The sequence below is a fragment of the Echeneis naucrates genome, chromosome 14 (genome assembly GCF_900963305.1).
Source record: "Echeneis naucrates chromosome 14, fEcheNa1.1, whole genome shotgun sequence".
Lineage (NCBI taxonomy): Eukaryota > Metazoa > Chordata > Actinopteri > Carangiformes > Echeneidae > Echeneis > Echeneis naucrates.
The window spans coordinates 1,159,666-1,186,449 of NC_042524.1; positions in this window are offsets into that span (position 1 = coordinate 1,159,666).

Below are 26,784 nucleotides of genomic sequence, written 5' to 3' on the forward strand. Positions count from 1 at the left end.
GGGGATATGCAAACGCAGCTTCGGCACAACTCCCAGATGTTTGTCCTTTTACCTGCAGCTGCAATTCTGCTCTTTTTTTTAATAAAGTTTATATTTCCTTTTCTGCTGAAAGTGCGACTAACCTCCGACTCTGGTCCGACAGCTGGTTTGAGGATTAGTCTGTCTCACAGCACATCAGCATTTTCCCGGCCAAAGAATATTTTTGGATATTTTGCACTCTTTAGATTGGCGGAGGTTGTTTTTGTTTTTGTAATAGTAGTCTTGAAAGTTATTCAGCTGGAGGAAACCGATCTCCCCAGAGGATTTTTTTCTTTTATATGTCTTGAAAGGTTTGATATTAATTCAATGTGCACACAATTTAACAATCACCACCTGCTGGTCGGTGCTGCTTTGATCAGTTTGTTACAGAAGTAAAGACACTAAATATCTTGACCACCTCAGAAAGTCACACGCAAACGTCTTCGTGCTGTAGATAAGTTTGTCTGTTTTGAAGGATTCTTCTGGTTTAATGCTCCTTGTCCAGCATTCACACCTACAAGCACCTGGAAACAAGAACCCGGCTGTTCTCTAAAATCATCTCCACAAATATAAAAACTAAACCATAAACTGGTCTAAGTTCTTCTGAGCCCTAAAACCAGCCATCAGGACCTCTTCAGTGTTATATGATGTCACAACTATACACATATATCTAAGCGTTCACCTGAAATTTGAAATGAAATATCGGTAAGAAGTGAAGTGTGTAAATGAAAAGATATTTCATGGACACGCTACATTTTAACATTTTAACCATCTATAGCACATTAAGTGACTCAGTGTATGAAATACTTATATACTCCAGGCATGTCACATCCAAGAAAAAATCCTGTTTGAATATGGAAAATTAATTAAAATAAATTAATCACTTGAGGCAGATTAGAGATTGTTGAAAAAGGAATTCAAAGTGATGTGAGCTCAAAAAGTCCTTATCGTCCCCCCATGTTTATGCAGGACTTCAAGATAATTCACCCCACCAAAAAATGACACTACTTAGCATTCATAAGGCCACGACCAGCAGATAACTTATCACTGCCTGGGCTGTAACGGAGTTCAACTGTATTAAATAGAAAGAAAATATTAGCATTTTAGATAAATGACTGAAGCAACCCCCCCCCCCCCCCCCCCCCCTCCTCGAGGCTCACGCTTTGCTTTTCTGGATTTATTTAACACACTGCTTCTCAGCTGGGAGACAGAAATAAGCAAAAGGATTATGGAAGCTGCTTTATATTTCATCCTGAGGGTTATATAAGAAGTTTATGACGTGGGGCTTTCCTGTCAGACGACCATCAGGCAGCAAAGTGTCGGAGGCCCTTAGTCAAAATTTACTGGACTGTCCGATTATACGAGCAGTTTCATTGATGCATTAGCAAAAATATGAAGTCTTCATTCAGCTGGAGTTGTTGGAGTGACCCTGTCTGTGGAGGCTGCCGGAACGAGAGAGCGAGAGCGAGAGACATCACATTTGATCAGTCCCTTCAATCCGTCTTCTCCAAGAAGCCAATCGATTTGAGATGCTTTTGTGATTTTGTATAACTGCCATAGGTGTCATTTACTCTGAGGAATTGTTGAGATTGAAAGGCAGATTTTGTCTCCAATGCTTCTTTCATAAGCGGAATTTGTTTCAGTTCCGTTCACAAAGAAATGATGAGTTACATCTGCTTTAGCCGAGAAGTAATGTGACAAATACAGAAAACATTTGTTTTCTGAAGATGCAGATGGAATGATCTTTAAGGATGTCCACGATGCAGAGTTCTACAGAGGAAAACCATCTCGTGTCAAATTTAAGGCATCTGCTGCTTCTATTCTTTCAATGTGACACCAAACTTTCTAAAACTGTATCACAGTTTGGTTGTTGGAGACTGAAGGACACTTTCAAAACTTCACAAAAGGGTTTAATGACGGCGGCTCATACGCGAAGCCCCCTGACTCGTGGTCCTGTCCAACTGGACATCCTACTCTTACATGATCCCAGATGATGAGATATAATTGAATACAGCCAACATTCAGTCGCTGGTATCAAACAGACCCCCAAAACCACACAAACCCCACGAGCGCCTGTGGTAATGGCTTCGTAAACAGCCCGCTAGTCTGCTACGTAATGACCCATGAAGGAACCCTTCTGTGAGCCAGTAGCTAAATCCAGCCACCAGCTTTGGCCTGCTCATGAAACGCTCTCTGACACTGACAGAGTGGGACAGGTGGCAGAGGCTGGAATAGATGCCACGGCTGATTGATAAAGAGCTGCTTGCTGCCGCTGATGCTGCAGCCGAGAGGCGTCTGGTGCTCTGCGGCCGAGAAAACGGGAGCTGCTGAAGGGTCGCCGATCGTCGAAGGACAAACCAAGGCATCGGTGTGTGACAGCTTATTTGACAATCATTTATCTGGCAGGGGCGGTGGATATTAGTTGGACTGGTGTAAGGCAGATGCACTGTAAACTACATAATTTTGGAGCAGCTCGTCTCAGCCAGTCAATCCATCAGGATGCTTCAACACGCCGAGCCGCTGCAAGAGGGTTTGTAGTTGTATGCAGAAAAACTGCCGCGCCTTTCACAGTAAATAGAGTAAACTGCAGCTTCCAGACGACAAAACAGCCCTCTGAATGTGTCACATGAGGCCGTTAACCTGAAAGAAACCAGCTATTATTGTAAGATATCAGGAATAAGCGCAGATCTCAGGACTGCTGCCAAAATCTTTCTCACTGTAATGCATCTGCGTCTCTGGGGTTTATACTGATGTCGAGATCTTGACATTTTTTTGCAGTAAATTAAGAACTTTTTTATTCTGTCATTACTGAAACATGCAATTAAAAAATAGAACACAGATTTAAGCTCCTGCCCAATGTGAACATTATTCTAACTATTTCAATGTTCAATTAGTTGTTATGGGAGCAAATTTTTCTATTTTATACGGCTAAAGCTTGCTTCAGGTGACGCTGATGAGAAGATTTATTCCTTCTGGGCATTTGATCCAATTTGTAGTTTTTAAAGACCATGTCTGCTTTCATCAGCCAACGCAGGAAGATGTGATGGATGTTACATTTTCTGCACCGTTCCCGGATAGTTTTTATCTCAACCAGAGCTGATATATATGGTTCAGACTATGTCAGTTTCATCTAGCCTGTTGTTATATTCCAGTTTAGAGCTGGGAGATTTTCACCACGTGCACAACGATCGGTCCAGATATTAAAGCATCATCTGACGATCCAGATTTGGACAATGAGCATGTGGCCGAAGAATGGACCTGACTTATTTAGCTGGTGCTTGAAGATGGAGCAACAGTAAAGAGCAGCTCTTCTCTCTCTGACTCTGACCTCCACCTCCGCCGTCACCCTCCTCATTTCCCTGCGGCGGTCTTGTTACTTGATACGCAGGCAGCTTTCATTGAGCCTGTGTGCACCAATGTCCGGCCGCTGGTCAACACATCTGTCCTGCTGCATGTCTGAGTGTCTGCTCTGTTTTGTGTCAACGGCGGACTAAACTCAACGCTGTGACGCCGAGGTGAGAAACTGGAGTTCATGTTGTCTGAGATGGGAATGATGGGAGGAGGAAGTGGCTGCAACATTTTACCTTTTTTTTACAGATTTAAGACAGGAATGAATGATGAAATGTTGGCTCAGAAACACATCAAACAAATAAAAGCCTTTCTCTTTCTATGCTGTTTTCATCTCAACCTGACTCGAATCAGCATCTGAATCAGTTTAGGTATCTGGTTTTGCCAAACATTTGGGACGTGAACATTTTGGAAATGACTGGCTCTAAAATGTACACCGTCTTTGCAAGGCTTTCTTCTTACTTTGAAAGATAAGCCCAGTGCGTGGGCTGGTTTCAGAATAAAAGAAAGAGAACATGATTTAATCTGACGTGAACAGCAGCGCAGGATGGGCGGATGCAGATACAGAATAATATTTCTGATCCTGACTCAACATCACACACATAATATCAACTTCCATTTTTGGCCAAGTTGCAAGAAAACTCAATTGAAGATAGTGATTATATTTTAGCTATTTATTTGGCCCAAAATACCTCAAATTCAGATCAAACATCCGCAGTTGTCATTTGGTTTACTCCTCCTCCCACATGTAGGAAAAATATTAAAAAATATATTTAATTAAAGTGTATTTCAAAATATCAGCGCAACCAATTATTTAAACTGGCTTTTTATTCTGTGTAAGTGGACATAAAATTCGGCGTGGCATTTTCAACATTTACAAACTCATTGTGCTTAAGTGCTGCCCAGTTGCACTAGTTGGCATTCCTTCACTGTGATCGACGGGCTGGAGTTTATTTTGAAACGGCTGCATTATGCATCAGGCTCACTGCTGAGGGCGATACTTCCTCGCTGATTGCAGTGACGTAATGTGTCACTCAATGCAAATTGATGTTCCTATTATGTGTTTTTGACGTATTTACAACAGCAGATGGACAGATTTTTATTCTGCTGTGGTTTTGGTGCACTTCATTGGCACACAGCAGCACATCAGGCTCGAACATGAGCTACTTTAACCTTAGCTTTAAGTTGCAGACAGGTGAGCTGACAACTCCACAAGAGCGGCAAGCTAATTTATGAGTTGCACCACCAGGAGAGGCAAACCAGACAATGGCCTATCAGCCCCGACAAGGCTAAACTGCTGCCCTAAATGCCCCCTTAAGTGATGTGAGCTATAGCTGGACTTAGCATGAGCATGTCTGTAAGGTGTTCAGGGGCCATCTTGTCTGACTGTGAGGTCAGTTTGGCTCTTAGGTTTATTTGTGTGAAACTTATTTGTGTTGTTTCCTTTTCAAGAGATGTCTCAGCAACAAGGAAATAATTAGAATTTTATACCCATTGCAGAAGAGAGATGTGAAAGTATACAAATATATAACAATGGACAGGAAACCCAAACAGCACTCAAACCCTCTTCATTTTTTTGTGTGTGCTGGATTCTTCCCTGAAAAACCTTCATCACTCAACAATTTCTCACTCATGAATGATTCATCCAGTATTCACAGCTCCTGATTCAAGCTGATGTCAAGCCGCCACTTGTGGCACAACCCGATGTCTATCCCCGATACTGACATGAGTAATTTTGACATGTTTGCAAGTCGGCTCGTATCCACCCAGCGAGTTAAAGTGAGCGGAAGCAAAGCGCAGCAAGCTGTGAGCAGGAGAACCGGAGGGGGGAGAAGGTGAAGGATGGCTGCGTTTTTACCGGCTATGACGAGCAGACCTTATTCTAATTTAAACGGCACTTCAGTAGACATTACTACAACTGAGAGGTGCCTGTAAACAGAGAGAGGGCTCAACGACGCAGGAAACTTGAGATGAGTTTTTATGGGTAAACACTGGCTGGCGTTCTTCCCTGTTTGCATTGAAATATGACCAGACGATGAGACAAACATAGACTGCTGGAAGGCTTTTCATGATCCAAGTCTTGTTTCACCTGCAAGAAAACATCACACTCAAAATGGCGCCCAGGTGACTTCAGCTCAGACTTTTAAATGCCTCCGGACTCATATAATAATTCAATTAGAACAGCTTGTGAGAATTTCCCTTGTGAAGTTGATACTGAAGACAAAGCTGCTTCTACCCAATTTCAGCCTGAAGTTAGTTTCTGCATATGTAAAATATCAAACAATGTTGTTTCAGTCCAATATTATCGTTTAGCTAATGTTTTGTGGTTGTTGTAGATTAGTTTGTAATTTCTGGCTTTAACTTCTTTAACTTCACTCAGTCATTTTTGCAGAAAACGTGAAAACAAAATGTAATCCGATTAGCAGCGTTGGAATGTAATTAAATACATAACTTACTTTGTACTTTAATGTACAGTTTTGAGGTACTTGTGCTTTACTTTAACTTTCCACTTTAATGAGACTTTATACATTTACTCCGCTTCGTTTCAGAGGAAGAGATTGTACTTTCTAATTCGCAACATTTATCTGGAGAAATGAAAACAATACAGTAAGAACTGTAACACTCCAGTTCACTGAAACACTCTGACTGAATTTATGTCCTCACAACTTCATAACACCCATGCTGTGAGTTATAAGACTTTCCGAGAGCAGAAAACAAGCCAAGCAAAGTACTGTTGCATACTTTTTTTATTTTCTTTGTAATATTACCCACAACAGATCAGCCCTTTGCACTTTGTAAAAGATCATTATAAGAGGAGACATAACAAAAAAAGAGAAGAAAAAACACATTTGATAATTTTTTCAAACCTCATTTTCGTTGTTTAACGTGTCCAGTTGTGCGTTTCGGTGGTTAATTAACTGTCTTTTTGATTCCAACTCACCCTCAGCAACGCTATCAGAAGTGCAAACTGAACCTGACTCTGGAACGCACTACATTATGTATTCAAACTACATCATTTTGTAAAACAGGCCTATTTATTACTTATGAGAGCAATTATGAGAGCAAAAAAATAAAGCAATTGGGAAAACAGCCCTTCCATGACCCACAGAGACTGAACTGAGTACGGCTACATTCTGCAATGTTGAAAATGAAATTTTTGATCTGTTTATATATATATATATATATATATCAGACGGCGGTTTTGTTTGAAAATGAAATGTTGCTTCGTCTCCCAGCAGGCCACGCTGCTGAAGATTTACAAATACAAATCCAGCATAATTAGAAAACTCAGAAATATTAACTTCTGTCTGTCAGACACAATATGGGCCCAAAACCAGCTGCGGTATGTTTAATTGTGGAGGATTATGATCTCTGCTAAAAGTCAACACACTCATCTTCTGTCCTGACGGGTCTGTAACTAAGCTCAACCTTTGACCTCTCAGCGCTCATTTCTGCCCAATAATCCAGGAATAATATCAGAATTCAGTGGTGTCTGTCATCCTGTTTACTTTAAGACCTTTTGTGACCCTAGAATTCAGTTGTTAACAAACAAAAAAAACAAAAGAGGCAGTTAAGCCTGCATAAAATACACAGCAGGTGGATAATGCGATGTGCGACCACCAAGAAAGTTTAATTTCCTGAAGCTGTCTCTTCCCTTTTGATATCCAGCTTAATCCAGTTTTTAGCATCTCTCAGCCAATCTCTTCTGATTGGCTGACTATTCCAACTGATAGAGCAGATTTCAGTTTGACATTCAGAGAAACCACATCAGGATTGGAGGGTGGGACTTTGGGGGCGCGGTTAAGAGCGGTGCCTGCTTTGCTTTTCACAAAATTCCAGAAATCCTGATGGCCCATTTTGTGGACCTTTAAGATTGGCTTTTAACCTGTATGGATTCAGAGCTGGATGCTACAGTGAGTTATGTTTTTGCAGTATTTAAATGTAAAGACGTGATCCGTCCTTTACACTAACAATGGATCAGATGGTTGTCACTATGGGCATCAACATACTCACACACAGATCATTTTCACTCCAGTCTGTAGCAGTTTCCCATCAGCTCCAGGGAGCGTTTCATCTTTCAGCTTTGATACAAACAGTAAACTCGTGAGCTGTAAAATCAAACAGTCTGACAACTCCCACCAGCAACTGTCTCTGTACGCCATCAGCCCAACATCAGATAGCAGATGGTCAAAGTTAGCGACCACCTGAGGTAATCACCCGCAACACTGAAAGAAGAGGGAGTTTTGGATACTGAGTAGTAAAGATGTCAAAGTGAAATAAAGATGCCGGGCACCCTGAAGGAGCCAAGGGCGTAACATCCTGCTCATATTCTCATTACATTCACAGTTTGACATTTGTTTCCTGACCTGTGGCACATCAGCACGGCACTCACACAGTCGTCTAATTAAGCATGACACCCCCTTCATATATTGAGGGGGGGGGGGGGGGTGGGTAGAAAATAAAGCCACTGCTGATTGGCTGACTGGGAGGCCGGACGAGCTGACAAGACAACTGAGAGTTTTCTGTCACAGCAGAGGAGATCCGGTCCTTCAGTCTGACAGGGAGCCTGGGAGGACTTGTCAAGCCTCGCTAATGTTGGGGAGCTTGTCGACTCCACGGGGGCGGAGGGGCGCCTGCCAAGTGGAAGCTCGACCTTGTCTAAAGGGGATCTTGCAGGGTCATTAGCTGAAATAATTGATTATTTATAGTCAGATCAGAGATGCCCTTGATAGCCAGCACGGGGGTGGACAATTGCTCTGCTGGCCCGTGGCCACATATAAATCAAACTGTTTTTTTTTTTTTTTTTCCTCTTTCTTTATTTATTTCTAATCAGGTAGGGAGACCCGAGCTGAATCCTGAAGCAGGAGGTGACGTTAATGATGCAGACAGATGTGGATTAAGCTGATGGCCGTCACAAACACAAATTGGCCACAGTGTGTGTCTGCGCAGGAACTGGTAAACAAAACTGCCACACTTAAGTGTCCAGATACTTTTGGCCAAGTGGTCCAGTTTCCTTTTTATTTTTCATCATATTTAAACAGAGCTGGAATGCTATGAAAAATAATCATCTATGCATCTGTGACCCTGCAGCGGTTGTCTGCATGTGTCTGGCCTTCCGGTCACACCCTGCTCATCATCACCCAGACTGCCAGAGGAGGGAGGTGGGGGGGGCGCAGAGTAGACGGGAGGGACCATGCTATCTCAGGCCTCAGCATTATTTTAAACGACACCATTAAACGAGGTCATAATTCTCATTTTATCTGGGCCCACATGCGTCGCTGGAATGATGACCTCCTAGAGCGCACTCGGACCGGACTCGACAAAGAGACCCAGCGGGGGGTGCAGGGAGAAGCTGAGAATTAATGTAGATAGCCAGAGGGTGCAGTTATTGGGGGGGTGAAGATGGCCTTTTTTTTTTTTCAGCCTATTGTAGGTGAGCTAGAAGCAGAAGCCCCCCGCCAATGCCGATCATACCGGAGTCAATGTCAAAAATATTGGTAAAACTAAGTGAAGAGCAACTAAGTTTTTTTTTTTTTAAACTATTGTTTCTATTAATTAGATTTTTTTCCCCATTAATTGCACTCTATTAAAAGCTCCATGATAAAATGTTCACAATGATCCAAACAAGTAAAGAAATGCAGGAGCAATAGATTTTCTCTTTGAAAATGACTCAAACTATTTAGTTATCATTTCATCACATAAAGCGTCATGTGACCCCGAGCAATCTCACAGAACTCAGAGTGGATCTTATTTCACAGATTCGTATTTCCATTTCTGTGAAGGAGCTCCCTCATCACTCCTGTTTTTATAAGGCTAATTTACAATACAATGAAGCAAATGGGAAGTTAAAATTATTTTATTACTTCTTCGTCATTTCATTTCACGTAATTTGAATTAATTTGATTTATTATTTTGCTATTTGCAATCATGTAATGCATAATTTCTCCGTTTGGTCTTTCATAAAAAAAAAGAAAAAGAAATGGGTCTAGCGTTTGGTCTAATACAGTATCTGTATGATGTTGCCGTCTGGGATTTCTGGAACTTATTTTTTTTAAATGATGGTGCCATTTATAAACCAGAAAGCAGGGAATGGTTTGGGGGCGGGGCACCAGTTTGACTGACAGATGATACCACCCAATCAGAGTAGAGTACAGCATCAACTCCACCTTCTCCTCCAAAGATGGTGTCTTTGTGTTTTATGCAAGTTTAATGTCAGCTCCAAAAGAAACACATTAATTTAGTAACATGAATAACTTTACTCACAACATGTGAAAACAGCCCCCGTCAGTTTTCTAGCCCTCTTCCTGTTGTCCCCTGACAGCATTTGTTCCTTTCTCCACCACTGTCTAACCTGTCAGGCCCTGCCAAAATATGTTTTCTGTCTCCCTATGGCTGTGCACACAGATGCTACCTTCCAATTATCTGAAGAGAGAGGCAGACAGAAAACCGGGTTGATAAATCTGAAGAGCTTTGACGGTGAAATGTTTCACCAGGTGATTCCGGCCCTCCCCCCTTCCTCCTCCTCTGTTCCTCCCTTCCTTACCTTTTCCTTCACTGTGCATCATTTTCTCTGATCCGTCCTTACGTGTCACATAACTCAGTCGTATGTTACCTGACTGCTCTTCTCTCTCAGTAACGAAGAAGCTCGCGACTCGTGAGGCAACAGAAGCCGAGTCTGACTGTGTCAGAGAGACGACTCGGCTCTAATTGCCAAGGCTACGTGTGTGTTTGGTGTGTATCTCTGCCTGGAAGTGGATGTCGTGGTTTGATTTGTGTGTGTTCACACATCTCAGGTCTCGCCATCTGCCATTCCTCAGCGTTGTGCAGGAGAACAACGCCCTGTGAACTGAACAAAGTAATTAAGATGGAGCTTTTTTTTTTGACTCTTTCGAAGACTGATTATAAAACTATCCTTCATTACGCTGCGACCTAAAATAGATGTGTAGATGTGGACACACGTGTGTACGTAACAGGTTTATACTATAACTGACAATCCAATATTCAATAATCCAATTCACATAGACTGAATCTGAGACCAGTTGAGGTTTTTTACTTGAGGTACAATTTCTCCTTAATCTCTTAAAATTTCCTTCACTGCTCTATTTCCACAGATTTTTTTTTTTTTAATGCAGGAAATTTCTACCATTTTCAGTCATCACCTCACAGTAGTAGAGGTCCGGGTGTGAACCTGGAGCCTGGGGCCTCTGAGGTGATCTGTCCAGGGTGTACCATTTCCCTGCGACCACGCTCGGATAGACGGTACAGATAATGGCGGCTAATAGCTGGTCTCCGTGGAAACAGCCATTAATGCTCATTTGTCTCTCTTGTGCGACACAGGATTTATTTGTATTTGGATGTTCACATAAAATAATTAACAGTAAAATTTCTATTTCTTCACGTGAAATAAATAAAAAAATCATGGAATGTGTGGCTATATAATAAAAAATAGCAATAATTCTTGTAGATATACTGGTCAGCAGGAAGTAACTAAGTGGACATTAAGTAAGTGATCGTATATCATCCAACTCTGACATGAAAAGGATCTATAGTTTTTCATTTGGATGAAACAGAGGCACCCACAACCGGATTATTAACGTAACCATCATGTGTTGTATAATCACTGAAGCTCATATGTCTCCTTGGAGGCTCAGCTAATAGAGGAGAGCATTTACAGGGTTTCAAATGATACCACCAGGGCCATGTTATCGTTTTCAAACCAATTGGGACGGTTGCCAAAGCACCAGCAGCGAAGGTGCACTTTTCTTGCTGGCTAATGACCATAAAGTGAATATACATCTCCTCACTGCCTGGATTCTAAATCTGAAAAAAAAGGAACCCTCCCTCTTCTCCATCATGGTGGCGACAACCCGCAGCGGAGAAGATATAATGTGATCGTAAAAATGTAGTCTGGAGAGAGACGGAAACTCTCACCTTTTTTTCCATCAGTGATAATTTGTTTTCCCCAGGAGGTCCGACCGGCCCGAGCTTTACCCGCCCGCCTCGCCTGCTTGGCTCCCAGCATGCAGCTGGGACATGATGAGAGTGGCGCTCTGGTTCATATCTGTCATGGTAATGGTTTCTGTTCCCACCATCGGGTCTCGTGGCCACCAATGAATAAGAAAGGAGTCATTTATTTACATTGCCTCCATTATCATATATTCTTAATCTGCCCTAGTCTGCAGTGAATAACGATCTCGACCTCACGCTGCCTATTGGCTCCATCTGCACCTCTATATGTTTCCTGCCTGGGGTTAAATTGCATAGTACAGCCTGTACCTGCCTAGTTATTCAGTAACAAAAGTTACTGTGAACACAAAGCTGCTGTTCGTGTCTGACCTTGGTCAAGTTTAAACCAAACGCATTCACCGTCCACAAACGCTGACAGCAACAACAAGTTTTTGGGAATTCAAACGGCCAACTTCATGCAAAGGCAAGAAAAAAAAAGTCACATGCCACAAAAATGCATTTCATAAAACCAACTGCACATTGTGCAACGATCTCCACACAGTTTACATTCAGAGTAGTTTTATTTCTATTGTATGATCCAAAAGGCTGAAAAGACCCCGTTTAAAAGTTGGCTGAACAGTTTCATTGATGTGAAATCAAAACCAGAAAAATTACAAAAACATAGTTGTGAATAATTGTTGTGTCTGAAATAAGGACCACACACTTAATTCTTCTTTCCACAAATCTGTCCAAATCGGTCAGATTAAACTCCAACATCTGGACAGCAGCATGATTTTCAGGAGGAGATACTCACCCTTCCTATAATAAGAAGCTTTCTGGGGTTACCTGGTGTTATAAAACTCAGCATGATGTCCAAAAGAATCTATAAATTGTACAGATTCTGTGTGTGTGCACCAAAATTGGCCCCTGACAGATCCGGACCAGATTCGGACCGTGGTGCTGGGTTAACCACGTCACTGCAGTCGTACAGAAAATCCAAGACGCGAGGAATGGTGTCCTGACACACCAGATCTCCTCCCTCCACCTCACTAAATGAAAATGCCAAAAAGGTAAAAGTTGTGGTAAAAGTTTTAAAGAATGACATTTTGCAGCAGTTTCATAATACACAACCTCAGACGGGAGGGGAGCCGAAAAAAGCATTGAGTTCACTCCATGTTTCCTGTCATTTAACCTGTAGCTGGGGGCGCCGAGTGTTAGCAGGCGGCACAAAGAAAAGCACAAAGAGCCTGAGGAATTTTTCACAGTTACTGACAGAGTGAGAGGAAACACAGACGGTGAAGGGGGTTACAGTGTCTGACAGAAAACTTCAAAGCTACTTTACTGCTTTTAATTTAATCTGCAGCTGAAAAGAGAAACAAAATACCCACAACAAACTGGGATTAAAATATGAAACCACACTAACCATCAGAAGGAACTGAATTAAAAGTCCCGTTCTATAAAGAGAAGCTCTGATTGGTTTAAAATAAAACAGAAGAGTCAAATATGGGACCTTTTTAATACACGTTAAAACTGCGTTCACACTCGTACAGTCTGTTTTCTTTGTATTTGAAATAATTAACTGTAAAGCAGTAAAAACTGGATAGTCTACTCTGAAATCTGAATTTTTTTTCCTACTGGTCCATCTGGGGTCACTTGCAGGCCACCGTTTCAAATAGCTGTCCAAAACTTTTTCAGTTACAGTTGACGTTTGCACAATTCTGGAGGGCTGAGCTCTAATAAAGACATCAAACGCATCACAGATGTGGATGTCCAGCTCATCACGGCTGCCAACGAAACCTTGATAAAGTTGCAGGACGGCAGCTTTTTGTTGTTTCCTCGGAGCCGCAGCGGGTAAGAACACTTTGAAGGCAGACAGCTTGGTGAGATGAGCGACGGTATGAGTGACAGGACCAAAGGTTTTACAAAACGGAGCCAGAAAATGGCGGGATATGTGAGGCTTCCTGTCTCAGGATGAAAATCTGCATATCATAGCTTTAAATCTGATCTATGGAGGACTTTCAAAGTAAAAGTCTAGAGAGTCTAGAGGGGACCTTTAGGAAGCAAATGTAAAAACACTTCTCATCTCTTGTTTCTTATCTTGTCACATCTAAAATATGCTGATTTCCCTTCTAACCCTGATCTGTTCGAAACACTCTGAGGGTCTGTTAATGTGGAGGGCGTCCAAACATTCGAGTTAAACTGGTTTCCCTCTGAATTTAAACTCTGTGTATCTTCCACATCATTTTTTTGCCGGTGGCTGAATCTTCAGGTTGATATTTCTGAAGCTTGTGTTAAACTCTGGGGTTTTGGTGGAACTGTCACCCGCGCCCTGTGTTTCCCAGCTAATGATGTTAGACTTGTAAGATGATTTGTCTCAATCCACCTCCTGTTGGCTGCAGGAGAAGCCACATAATAGCTCAACTTACACACCAGCACAATACTGAGCGTAAAAAAACCCTGACTGCTGCACAGTTTCTTAAAGGCCTGTGACCCGTCAGTTTGGAATAATAGTCAGTGATAAAATACAACAGCACTGGAATATTTTTCTCCTCCTGTAAATAAAATCAGGTTTCAGGACTTCACACGCGCACATTTAGTTGAGAGTACTTACACTGGAGACCTGAATTCACAACAGTCATCCAGCTTCTTGACAGCATCCGAGTCACCATGAATACAAGCTGCACAGTCGCCCTCAGCTCTGATCTGTTGTGACGGGATTTAGTCTCGTTGTGAAAAACAAATATAACATCATATCTCTCCGTGCCGAGTGGACGTGGATGTAGTCGGCTCGGTCCTACCGCTTCACCCACCAGCCCAAAAGTCACCACTGCTAAAAGGAAATGGTTTTCTGACTGCTCCGTTATATTTACCTGCTGGTCACTGCAGGGCTGACTGACAGTTACAGATATTCACGTCGACAGGAAACTTAGTGCAACCAATTACCTGAACATACATGTGGAGAAACTGGAGAGTATCCTTTAAAAAAGGAACATCATGAAACCGGAGACTGAGGCTTGAGGCTAAAACGGAATCAGGAAAACGTTTACTGAGGACCATCTTCCCATAGACTTCAATAGAATCTTACTTCTGCTCCTGAGTCTACGTTCACGTTTCCTCTCAGATGTCACTGATCACTAAACGGGACAAGTGCACACTCTGTGTGTCTCTCTCAGCTTTGGGTTTTAAAATGAATCCTGGCTCACCTGGCTGGAAAGCAACAACAACATCAACAACAAAATGAGCACACAAAAAAAAGGTGGAAACACAAGATACTTGATCCTGTTTGTGGTTTTTCTCTCCCGCCGAGGTCGTTTGTTAAACCGGCTGCGGTTTAAAGCACCTTCAGCCTCATGCATCAGACATGAACCGCTGACAGATTCATTTGCGAATCAGCTCTAGGCGGAGGACAAATGAAAGTCAGAAGCCGTACAACTCCTAACAAGTTGATTTCCCTCGCATCGGCGCGAAGGAACAGAGAGCTGCTGCCATTGATGCTCTCTTCCTTTCTTCTATTACAGAGTGCCATGGGTTTTTTGTTTTTTTTTTCCAAGGAACAAAACCATTTGAACACTGCCATGCCGGGCAGGAAGAATCTTATGCATTATAATTCCGAATCTCTTTCACATGGAACACTTCTTTTTTTTCTATGAAGTGAGCCCTCTAATGCTGTTATCTACATTGGCACTGCTGCACATACAAAAGTCCCAGTTCTCTTCCTCGGATTACACGATCCAGAGGAGACGCTCTGCCGTCCTTCGTTGCAAGAGAAACTTCAACTGTGGGAATCCCAATGCATGATCTCATCACCACAAAGCTGCACACCTACACAACATATACACGCACAGCTGCACAAATACAGTGCATGAGCGTTTTCTGCACCAGCGGCCCGGAGGTTCAATCAGTGGTATCAGTTCACAGGTAAAAGAAACTGGGATGTGGTCCAGTCTTTGTTGTAGTTGTAGATTGTAATGTACACTCAACCAGATACAGCCAACTTTTCAAGGGACTGTAAAACCGTTGCTGTGGAGGGCAGCCACATTAATCAGTTCATGCAAAATTCATTTAATGTGCGCAGAGGCCAGCAGTTTCAAACAAGAGGGCTGAAAGTGAGCTGTGGAACAATCTGACTAAAAGCGGCATGAATTAAACAAACTGTTGAAAAATGCTCAAAATAAGAACACTTTAAAACACTAGAAAGTTTTGCAACTTGAAATTAGAGACTGAGACTCTTGAACTCGCTAGGAAAACGTTTGCTGAGCTTATAAGGAAAGAGAGAAGTAGGAATAGAAACATCAGATTCTGATAGAGAAGAATGCAAGTGTGAGTTTGAATTCACCAGCGTCCACATTTCAGATGGTTCCTTGACAAAAAATACCAAGAGACACCTGGCTGTCTCGTGGTTTCGAGCTAAGAGATTCTAACGACTGCAAAAAAGTGGAAGGAGTAGCAGCTAAAAGGAAAACTAGAAATCAATTTTCTCTCTTTAGTTCAATCCTGAACTTTCAGTTGTTAAAAACATGAATATGAAATGTGCTATGAAAACTTCTAATCCATCTTCTGGATTGTCAGGTAGCTTGCTTGTATACTTGCAGCACCTCTCACTGAAATGTTTTTCATGAGCTGATAACATCCAATTGGATAACCAGTGGTCACAGATATTGTAGTTACCGTAATTTCCTGATTATAACACGCTACTTTTTTCACACGCATTGGACCCTGCGGCTTAAACAGCTATGCGGCTAATATATGGATTTTTACGGATAATGAGCTTCATGCTGCCAATACATTTAGCGTCACATCAAACCAATGAAATTGTTTGAATTAAATTAAATGCACCCACAATAAATCCTTCAGAACAGTCATTTATTTTGCGCTTCATACACACTCCATTATCATGGAAAACACAAGATGCATACAATTCATATGATGCAGCTTTCAAATTAAAGTCGATCGATCTGGGAAAAGGTGAAATCTTTCTGTGTAACACAATTCCTGCCATATGCCATTTCCTCCCATATTTCCGACGCCTGCGGCTTATAAAAAAGTGTGGCCTATATATGTACAAAACTGTTCTCTTTACATTCATTGGGTGCAGTTTATATTCTGGTGCGCTGTATAGTCCGGAAATTACGGTAGTTGCTACTGCGTTATAAATATGTCCAGTGTTTACGTCACCTGCCTTCAGGGAGGAACGCTCTCCAAGGACCTTCATGAGTGGTTCTGAAAATTTTTGGATACGGCAGAGCTTCCTTTCTGTGATTTCACTTTCTTGTTTCACCACATTGCGCTGTCTTAGAATAGGCCAGAATATGTGCATGTGCACATTCACAAGACTGAGAGGGAGCTCTGGATGAAAGTGACAGGTGAGGCAGGATGTGTTAAATCTGCTGCGTACAAAAACAGACATTCTCAATGCCAACTTTGTAAAGTTTCCCTCAATGATGGAATGACCTGACTAGAAGCAGCTCACGGTGGCTAATAGCGGTGTCACCCCAGCCGAAATCCCACTCAGTTTGACAACACTGCGTCGAAATAAAATCCTACACCGACAAAAAACAACCATCCTCCAGTGCAGGTCTTTAGGCATGAAAATAGCATTATATCATCTTTTAATGGGGTGTAATGGATGATTCACCACCTTTTCCCATAGTTCAGTTTAATTTCTCTTTTGGTTGATAATCTGCATACCCGCTGCTAGTGTGAAAATCTACAGTGAATACAGTGAACAGCAGAAAAATCCACTGCCAGGAAATGCAGGTGAGAGCTATATCAGCCATGTGCAGTGGATGCTTAAGTCAGCTGTAGTTGCTAATTAGCACTTTATCTTTGGTCTTAATGTATTTGAATGGACACTTGAGGGACATAAGACTGTATATTTTAAGTAAGATATGCCTGAGCTGCTGTATAATCTGTGTTATTATTCCATTCGTGTCAGTTTTATGGTCATGATGCTGTGAGACTTTTACTTAGTCAAATACAGGTTGAATAAAAGCAGGCTTGGGACGGCACATAATGTCAGCAGAGCAGATTCAATTGTTAATCCACATTATCGCAGCGTTATCTGGCTTCACGTATGCTTCCCTCCATGTCTGTGTCCAGATGTGGACCTGTATGTATGCCAAAGTCCAAGGCACGTATTGGGCCGGATGTTTAATTTTGAGAATATTTCTTGTACCATTTATATCCTGGCACGGCCGAGTGGCATGAAAAACTCATCTCTCTTAAAATGATTAAAATTCTGGGCCTAGCTGATGGGCTGATACTGGAGCACTTAAACTCCCGGACTCTAAAGGAGTTTTAAAATGAACCAAAATATTAGTATTATATTCAATAAATCGTATGATGAAATGATTGTCCTGCTCTTTGTTCGTTGATCTGTGATAAATAAAGTTGTCTGAATCTGCCAAAACATCCAGTTGAACAGAATAAACTCATTAAAGTAAATGAACTTGTTAAACTGTAATTTCATATATTACTTGCACAGTTACCCATCCATGTTTCTGAGACTAATGACTCGAAGAGAGTGAAAGAAATACTGAAGAAATACCCCAAAAATAGCGGAACCTAATCGTCATGATTAAAAGAAAGGATTATCTTTTCAAACCAACGTTGACCAACCAATTATTTATATGCAGCTGGCTGGACATCTTTTGTAATTTTGATTTATTATCATTTTTTAATAAACGTTTGTTTTCGTAGGATTTCTGTATAGATGCATAACTAACTCCACAGTTAGCTGGCTAACGACACAGATCAGGTTTCCCTCCACCTTTATATTTTTTTCTTGTGTCAGTCTTTATTTTATTCTTGTTTTAAAGAGAATTTAGAAACACCTTTGTACTACAATGTTGTGACATTTTTGTGAACTAACTTGACAACTGTTGCTGTGAAATTTGACAGAGGGCCGTGGAGCCAAGGCGATAAATCCTGTTGACCAAGGAAAACCTTTCCTCTCAGGCTAACGTGAAACTGACATTTATAATTTTGAATGAAATGTCTTAACTGTAGGCTGGACATGAATGAAATCGTAAACTTTCATTTCTCCCCCGAGGAATCGCAGTAATAACTTCTGTGATCCCTTTTCTTCCAGTTTGTACTTTGTGCTTAATATTAGCTGGTAGAGTTTAGCTTTAATTGTTAGCATTGTGTTAGCGTTTAGTAGAGCAGTGCCTCATGGAGCAGCTACTCTTGTCTGACCTGAACCAAGATCAGGTCTCTTGGGGAACAGAGGACTAGCAGGTCCACAGTGTTATTGGATGTACTGGGCTTTATTTTATCACAAGTCTGTTTCTACTTTTGTAGACTGTTTGGACCTTAAAGATCTCCCTTTAGACATAATTACAAATAAATGAACAAAAATAAATCAGAGTAAAAGTCAGAAACAGCAGTGAAATGAGGTGAATCATGCATTTTAACATCTTTACAGCACAGCGTACAGCTGATATATTGCAAAGGGTTAGTGTGTGACAGTCGAGATGGACAGAAGACTAGATATATCTCACACACACACACACACACACACACACACACCATCTTCATGGTCTTTATTAAGGCTCATATGCCAGACAATCCCAGCCGTCAGTTTGATTGTAGAGCTACTGAATTCTAGCCAATCAATCTGACGTACCGAGGGCATCATTTACCGCCGGCATTGTCCTCTAGACGGGATTGTGAGAGAGAGAGAGAGAGTGTGTGTGTGTGTGTGTGTGTGTGAGAGAGAGAGAGAGAGAATGTGGTGGGTTGTGTTGGGGGTGGGTTACCTTATGCCATGCTTGTTAAAAGCTTTTATTCTCCATAATCATTTCTCCCTGGGATGCACAAAACTCCCTTAATTAGAATCCAAGACTTTATTTCCCTCCCTCTGTCTTTTAATTCCACATCGTAAAAATTCAGAGCAAGAGCCTGAAGTCAGAATCGACTTCTATCAAGTTTTTTTTTTTTTTGGTTGGCAGGAGAGTGAGACCGCAGCACCTGTGCAGGTCGGAGGAGGCAGCTTGCGGGTGACGGTCTTATGGCCTCTGGCCGTGAGGAGGAAATAAGCGTTGAAGTGTTTTAATAAGGGCTCTTCTTGAACCGGTTTTTATCTCAATTCAGTCCCCCGCAGTGGGAGAGGTGACAGGGATCAACCTATCTGGAGGAGCGTTTGCCATCTGGAGAGGGTGAAGCCAGGTGAGGCAAGACTCAAACGTCGATGTTTTGTGGTGTTCGCTGAATTCAATGAGTTTCGAAGAAAGTGCTTGTAAGGTGTTGCAATTTATGAGCTTCACATCTTGTTCGAACTGCAGCTATTTTGCTCTTTGTGCTGTTATCTGTTTTGACATCATTCAGACATAACTGCAGAAAATTGTTGCACAGAAAGAAAAATAAAAAATGAAACAAATGAACATTTGCACAAAACACACACAGACATTTTACCGCCTTCAAACATCACAGCTTTACAGATCACTCTCCTTTTTTTAATCAGTTAGGAATTAACAGGAAATAATATGTTGAGTATTTAAGTTACAAACCAATTTTGGTTCAGTTGAGAGGAAATTCAGTGTAGCAGTAATGTGAGAAATGCTTTAAGAGGGATTTTCCAAAGCTTTATTTTTTCCTGTATCATCAGAGAACACACACAGACAGACACACACAAAATACCCATTTGGGTTCGACAGGGGGTTTTGTCCTGCGTCTCCTCCGTTTAGCGCGGAACAAAAGCTGCTCTTCAAACCACAATAGATTTGTAGTATTAAAAAAAAAAACTGAAGGATTGTGGGCAATCTGCTTCTGCAGAGCTGAACGTCTCGCCTTACAGGGATGTGGGAGCTCAGCTTGACGAGTGGAGCCATTTTCCCATAGACTTCAATACAATCTGACTTCTATTTGCAACCAGTGGAGTCGCGCCCTGATGGTCAACGGGCAGAATGCAGTTTACAGCTCTGTTCTTGCCTTTCGGACCACTTCTACAGACAGTCTGTATCAGAAACAGAAATGTGGGCCCTTTAATGAAGCTGTTATGAAACTAAAACTAAACTGTCACTTGTTGGCGGAATTTGATTTTTCTGTTGGAATTTGATCCTGAAACTGCTTTAAAAGTGAATGAAACACTGCATGGAGTATTAAATCATTTGTTGATTTATAAACAGTTTTCTGGCCGTGGGCATCCCAACTCTGGTTTGCCACCAAACCTCCACGCCACCTACATCCTCGACTTTAATGACCAGGAAGTGTCAGGTTTACAGACTGATTCACATCGCCGGCGAAACATCAGAGGTGGTCCATGAAAGCTTCAAATAATGAGGATTAAGTATAAAAAGGCGTCCTGTTGTGACAGCATAAATGATTCTGGAACAAACCCAGTCAGCCTTCCCTGTTGTACCGTTTGATGGAAAATGATAATGTAGGTATCAAGGTATTTTATGACAAAAAGCCCAGATGTGGCATCAGTTTGGAGGAATTACATTTCCTTTCCTTCCTTATTAATCTTATCTGAGTCAAATATAACAGATAAACGTGACACAACCTTTGGGAATTTTAGCCGCTCTTCCCCTCAGCCAACTAAAACATCTGCATTTGATTCTCTGTATCATTGCTCATCAAGAAATAAAATCAGAGACGCGAAAGAAAAATTGTTGGGGAATAAATCTGGGAAATGAGACAAAGTTGAGACAGACGCACGGAGCAGAGGAGGCAATTCAAGATAATTACAGTCAGAAATATCTTTATACTCACAGCATCACATTTAAAGATGATTAATTCAGTTCAGATTTAGGATGTTGGAGTACAAGTTGGAGCAGATACTATTGAATGATTTTACTTATGACGCCAGCATGCTGCCAGACATGATTACAGCTGGTATAAGTTACTCGTGGAAGATGATGATATTTAGTCAGTACTTTCTCGAGAAAATGTGACCGCACAACACTGAATTAAAAAAAAAACAAAAACCCAGGAGATTGAGATTAATGTGACATCAACGAGTAAAGTTTCCCTGCTTTACCTCCCGATCTTCCCGATCTTCAACGGTTTCTTGAATATTTGGATACTTTTATATTCACAAACCAAAGAAGCAGAATGTCTACCTGGTCTGGGTCTGTATGATGGCAGGACCGACTTGGATCTGCTCCATTCTGGTTCTAAAAGTTACTTTAAATTGTCTTAAAAGTGGCTGAAGTAACGTTTACCTGCTAAAACGTTGTCCAAAAGGCCCGTTTTTGTACACCCGCTCATTTGAACCGCATTATTCACAGCATTGTGGGAAATGATACTGTAAATATCATTTTCCTCTTGGCGCAGGACAGTGAGGCTTATTTGCTCTCTTGGGTAGTTTCCCGAGTGCCTGCAGTGCTAAAATGGGACATTAGCAAAAACATCAACTCTGAATGTGATATAATCGCGCCTGAGCTAATTCTTTTTCAGACCTACAAACCTTGATCCGAGCCAATCCTCCGTTACCAGAACCCTCAGGCAGCATCTGTTTGCCGACAAAACCGACATCAGTTTTATTTTCCTGCTAATGCTTCAACTGGTTTTTGTCCTAGATCCAAGGACCTGGGGAGAGGGAAATATTCCTGAAATACAAGCTATAAAGCAGGTCTAGTTTCTATAATGCTGTGAAGTCTTAATTCGAATTCAGAGCCTGAAAAAGGTTTCTCTCAGTGTTTTACTTCAAATTTGCTTATCTGCTGAATGAAGGTTAAGACTTTCTTCTGATTGGCTGACAACAGGAGACGTCAAACCACACTGAGATGAAACAACAACAAATGTAAAAATGTAACAACAAATATGTCATCTTATGACTATCAACGCTGTATATAAATTAAACACAAAAGGAAAATCACACATTTGGGGCTTTTATCTGTTGAACTTTCTGTTGTGTGAGGAGGTGTCACTAAAACACAACCACCCGCTTTGACAAACTTTTCAGGCACAATTCCTGAATTCCTTAAGATTTTAAATAATTACCCCTTTTTCATCTGCGCTCGCCTGCCCCTCTCCCAGTCCTCTATATCTTTTAATTTACCTCAACCATCCTTGGAAAATCGGCAGAGTTAAGAAAATGAAAAATCAGGCAGTCATTAGTCAAAGCAGCCATCCATTCAACAAGTAAATATGACCATCACTCATACAGTCGATATTAGCTCATATAACTGCTGGACTCTGCAATTCGCTGCTCTGCATCCCTGCAACTAATTCTGCCCTCCAGTAACCAATAAACCGCACATAAGTGCACAAAAACACACTTGAGAAGACCTTACGATTACTCGTGTCCATGAAAATAAACACATATATCCAAACACAGCTTCATTACCATTGAGCTACCATTCATACTCCACAAGCATCCTGCCAGGAACATGTGCATTGAAATGATAGGCCGGTGTTATTGTGCGCTTGCAGCCGTGCGCCACAGGCACTTGTACTGAGCCGGGTGTAGCAGGGGGGATTCAGTGGCCGGTGTCAGGAGATGGAAATCAAATAATGAATAAATTTTACATCCTGACTCATTTAATTTTCCTCCGTGGCTCAGGGAGAAGGAGTCTTGTCTGGAACCCGGCGGTGATTTCCTCTTTCATGTAAATGCTGCCAAACGTGAAAGTGCTGGAGTGCAAAACATGCATAAATCCTGACGCACACACCCTCACACAAGCACACAACTGCATATTCGTATTCACGGACAAATAACATTTTGTAAAGCCGCAGACCTGTTTACAGAGTCGAGTAGGATGAGTTTCTGTGTTTCCTCTTTTTTTTGAATGTGGTTTTGTTACAGAGCAAAACAGCACACCAACGGGATAGATTAATCAGAGACCATAGTGACGTTAAGACAAAAAAAGGTTGGAAAAGTACTAAAGAGCATGGTTGTTAGCTTGGAGCTGACAGAGGCTGACACAGTGTTGGTGGTATTATTTACATTGATATGTACAATCACTAGGTTAAAAGTATGATTTTCATCACATTCAAAGCTGAAGAAGACAGACAATTTGTGTTGCAATTCGACAATAGTTATGATGCACGTTTGTGCAGGATAATTGTGTTTGTTTCATTTTAAAATATTAATTTGTGGCTTTTCAGGCTTTTAATGGACAGATGGTGGTGGAGAGATGGCGAATGACATGCAACAAAGGTTCCCAGCCAGACGTGAAATGGGGGAATGTGTTAGTTCATGGGAGGCGTCTCCACCTCTCAGCCAATGACAGGAGGCAGAAACACAGACAAAAACTCAAAGAGCACCTGGCTCAGGTGTTTCGTACACAGCTGGTGATGCTGCAACAGGAAGTAAAGGAAGCAGAGCACCCAGCAGCCTCATTCAAACAGAAAGTTCAGATTACTGAAGGTGGAGCTGGGGGGGGTCTGAGCTGCTCTGTACTCTCTCCTGATTGGATGGTACAGTCTGTCAGTCACACAGTAGCCCCGCTTCCTAACACCTCCCCTCCTTTCTGGTCTATTTCCCTTTTAAATGGAGGGAAATGAACATCCTGTCGTGTTTCAGACTGAGACCATAAACTCGGAGGAGGAGGAGGAGGAGGGACATTTTCCCACAGACTTCAATACAATCTGACTTCTCTAGACCTTGAGACCATTTGGGCTCTTAAAGCCAAATGTAATTGGATTCTCAGTCTCCCCTCTTCCTCTCTTTCTCCAGCTTTCTTCATTACACTTTGACTTTCGTCGCCTCTAATCTTTCCGTTTTTCTTCCTCCCTCTCTGCAGTTTTGTCTTGCCCCCCCGCTCCTCCACTCTTCTTTATCCCACCCCTTCTTTCTATCTCAACTGCTCTATTTCATTGTCACTTTCAAGTTTGGTCTCTTTTATTTTCTGCTGTTTGAACTGTTTTCACCCCCCTCCTTCTCAATCTGAAACAATGACCATCCTTCACGAGCCCCTGGCGCTCGCACAGTCGAATACTCGCAGCGTGCTGATTACGCAACTCCCCCTTCCCCTCTTTGAAAACACAGCCTGCTGTGCCTCAGAGCCACTGGTGCAGAATTTCAGTTTTAGAGCAACCATGTGGGGGGGTTGGGGGGTATTTAAAAAACAAAAGAAAAAATGTTGCAAACTTTAGTCACTTTTTGTTTGTGTTCTGCAGTTGTGTTCCCCGTGAGCTTGTCAATATAATTCCTCAGTGAAGGATGATCTTAAATGGCAGTGGTCATTTTTCAATGCCTTGTTTCACGGCTCAATAATCATATATACATCATAGAATATATCAGCGCCGACCCCCCCACACTCCCCCTCCCCGCCCTTAACCAAGGTGACTTATGTCTTGATTTATAACAATCAATACCTCATCAGAATTATTCACCCCCTTTGACAAACAAATCAATGCACGTTCTTCGGCCCCTGCTCCGCCGTCCGAGCGGCCTCTTAAGAGCTCGCTGTAATTCAGCCGCGGGAAAAAGAGGCCCGCGTTGCGAAAGACAGCTCCCCGGACTCACATTTAGCTCACCGCTTTAGGTTGTGCGTAATTAAATCGAAGAAATAAAGGCAGGAAATGCTAAGAGGCGCGGAGCAGTTCAACGATAAGTGATACTGCATCTCTCATTCATGAGGAAATCAACAGTTTTAATTTCACTTATTTGGGAATAAATTGTGGGAAGAGAAGACAACAGCTACCGTACGCCCTCAGCGCTCCTCACCCCTCAACACAAGTCCCAGTGTGTCAAACTCCCACTTTTAATCTTGTAGAGTCGTTTTGTAAACCACCCACTGCATCAATGTTGGGTCTCCACTGTAACCAACAATAGCTCGTCCCATTAATCCTGCGCCTTTGGCCGGCTCATCCCTGTAGAAGGATTACAGCTTTAAAACACATCACCAATTACCTTCAGGCATCAATATTTCCAAGGACAACATACCATCATCTGCGATGACTGCAGGTCACGACAGCGTGGCTGACTCATGTGGGTCAACTCTTCTGTTTCATTTATGGCTGTATAATATGGCGATACCCTGTCTCTGTACTCGATCCTGACTGGATGGTACAGTCATTCAGTCTCACAGTAGCCCCGCCCCCGCCCCTCCCTCCTGGCGGGAAACAGGCCAACTAACCCTAACCCTAACCCTAACCCTCTAAATGGAGCATCCTTTAAAAAATTAACATCATGTTGTATTGAAGACTTGAAACTAGAGACCAAGACCATAAACTCATCAGGAAACTGCATTTTCCCATAAACTCTAATACAATCTGACTTCTGTTTACATCCTGTGGAGCCCCCTGATGATGATAGATAAAGCGATGGTTTAATGATTGGCTTTAGTTTCCGGCAGACAGGTCACTTTATTGAAAAATAAAAATTAGATTTATGGCACAAAAGAGTCTTAAAAATGGGACTTTTCTTTTGCCTGCAGTCACTAATCGCTTCCTAAGTCGTCCAATGACTTGAGCAACTGTACGGCAAAAGGTATTCAGCAAAAAAGACAGGAAGTAGTAAAAATCTAAGTAAAACATGGTATTTGGAAGAGAGAGCCAAAGTCAAACTGGGACAGAAACTCAACTCAACAAATCTGCTGGGAGCTCAGAGAGACCCGCTGAAGAGGAAAGAGTGAAAACTTTACCACAGAGCTGCCATTATTTCAGCTAGCTCTTCAGGTTGTGGATGCTTCTTCCCTCGACCCGGCCGGGCTAATGAGCGTCACCAGCAGGCAGAATCTTTCATTTTAAAAGGTCGAGGTTAATGACTGTAAACATCCTTAACTTTAAAATAAAGCACTTGTTTTCTCTTTTATGCAGGAATCATAACGAAATGTCGATGAAGTCCAGCAGCTTCCAAATATCCGGCTAAATATCTGACTCCTGAATTATCAGTGCAGGTGTTGCTGCTGTAAAATGATGCAGATGGATCCTCACTGAATCGTCTTCAGTGATGATTCTATTCTTAAAGGTGGATTCCCAAACCTGTAGTCATGATGAGAGGTGGCTGCTCTCTTGTCTTGTTAAGGTGTTGATGCTAAAGTACTGTGAAGTATTGGGGACAAAAGCTGGCTGCTATTAGTGACAATAAAAGCACTGAAGGGTCACCGACTTCCTGTAAAAGTTGATTTTACTTTGTGGGTCTTAAAAACAGGTAGATAAAATATTATTATGAAAGCCTGAAGGGTCTGGTTCTTCCAAGAGATTTGTTTTCTGGGCATATCTATATGTCTTATTTGTGTCCAGGGAGAGAAGAGTTGTTTTCGCCTTTCATGCGCTCATTTATCAGACGCTTTTATCTAAAACCAGAAGCAACAAAAAAGCGTTGGTGCAGCCGGAGACCTCAGTGTGAATACTGTCCAACGAATGCGAGGAAATCATGTAAACAGCATGGTGAGAGCTGGCTGGGCTTTTTATGGTGTTAAAGGTTGGGGGTTTTTTGGTCCTGCTCTTGTTCTGCCATCACGGGAACGCCACATGTGCAAGGATGATGACGCCATGTGACATTCGTTGGAAGGCTCCGGTGGCCGAGTCAGAGCACAAGGTTGTTTTATTGACTTCAAGGTGGATGTCCAGCCA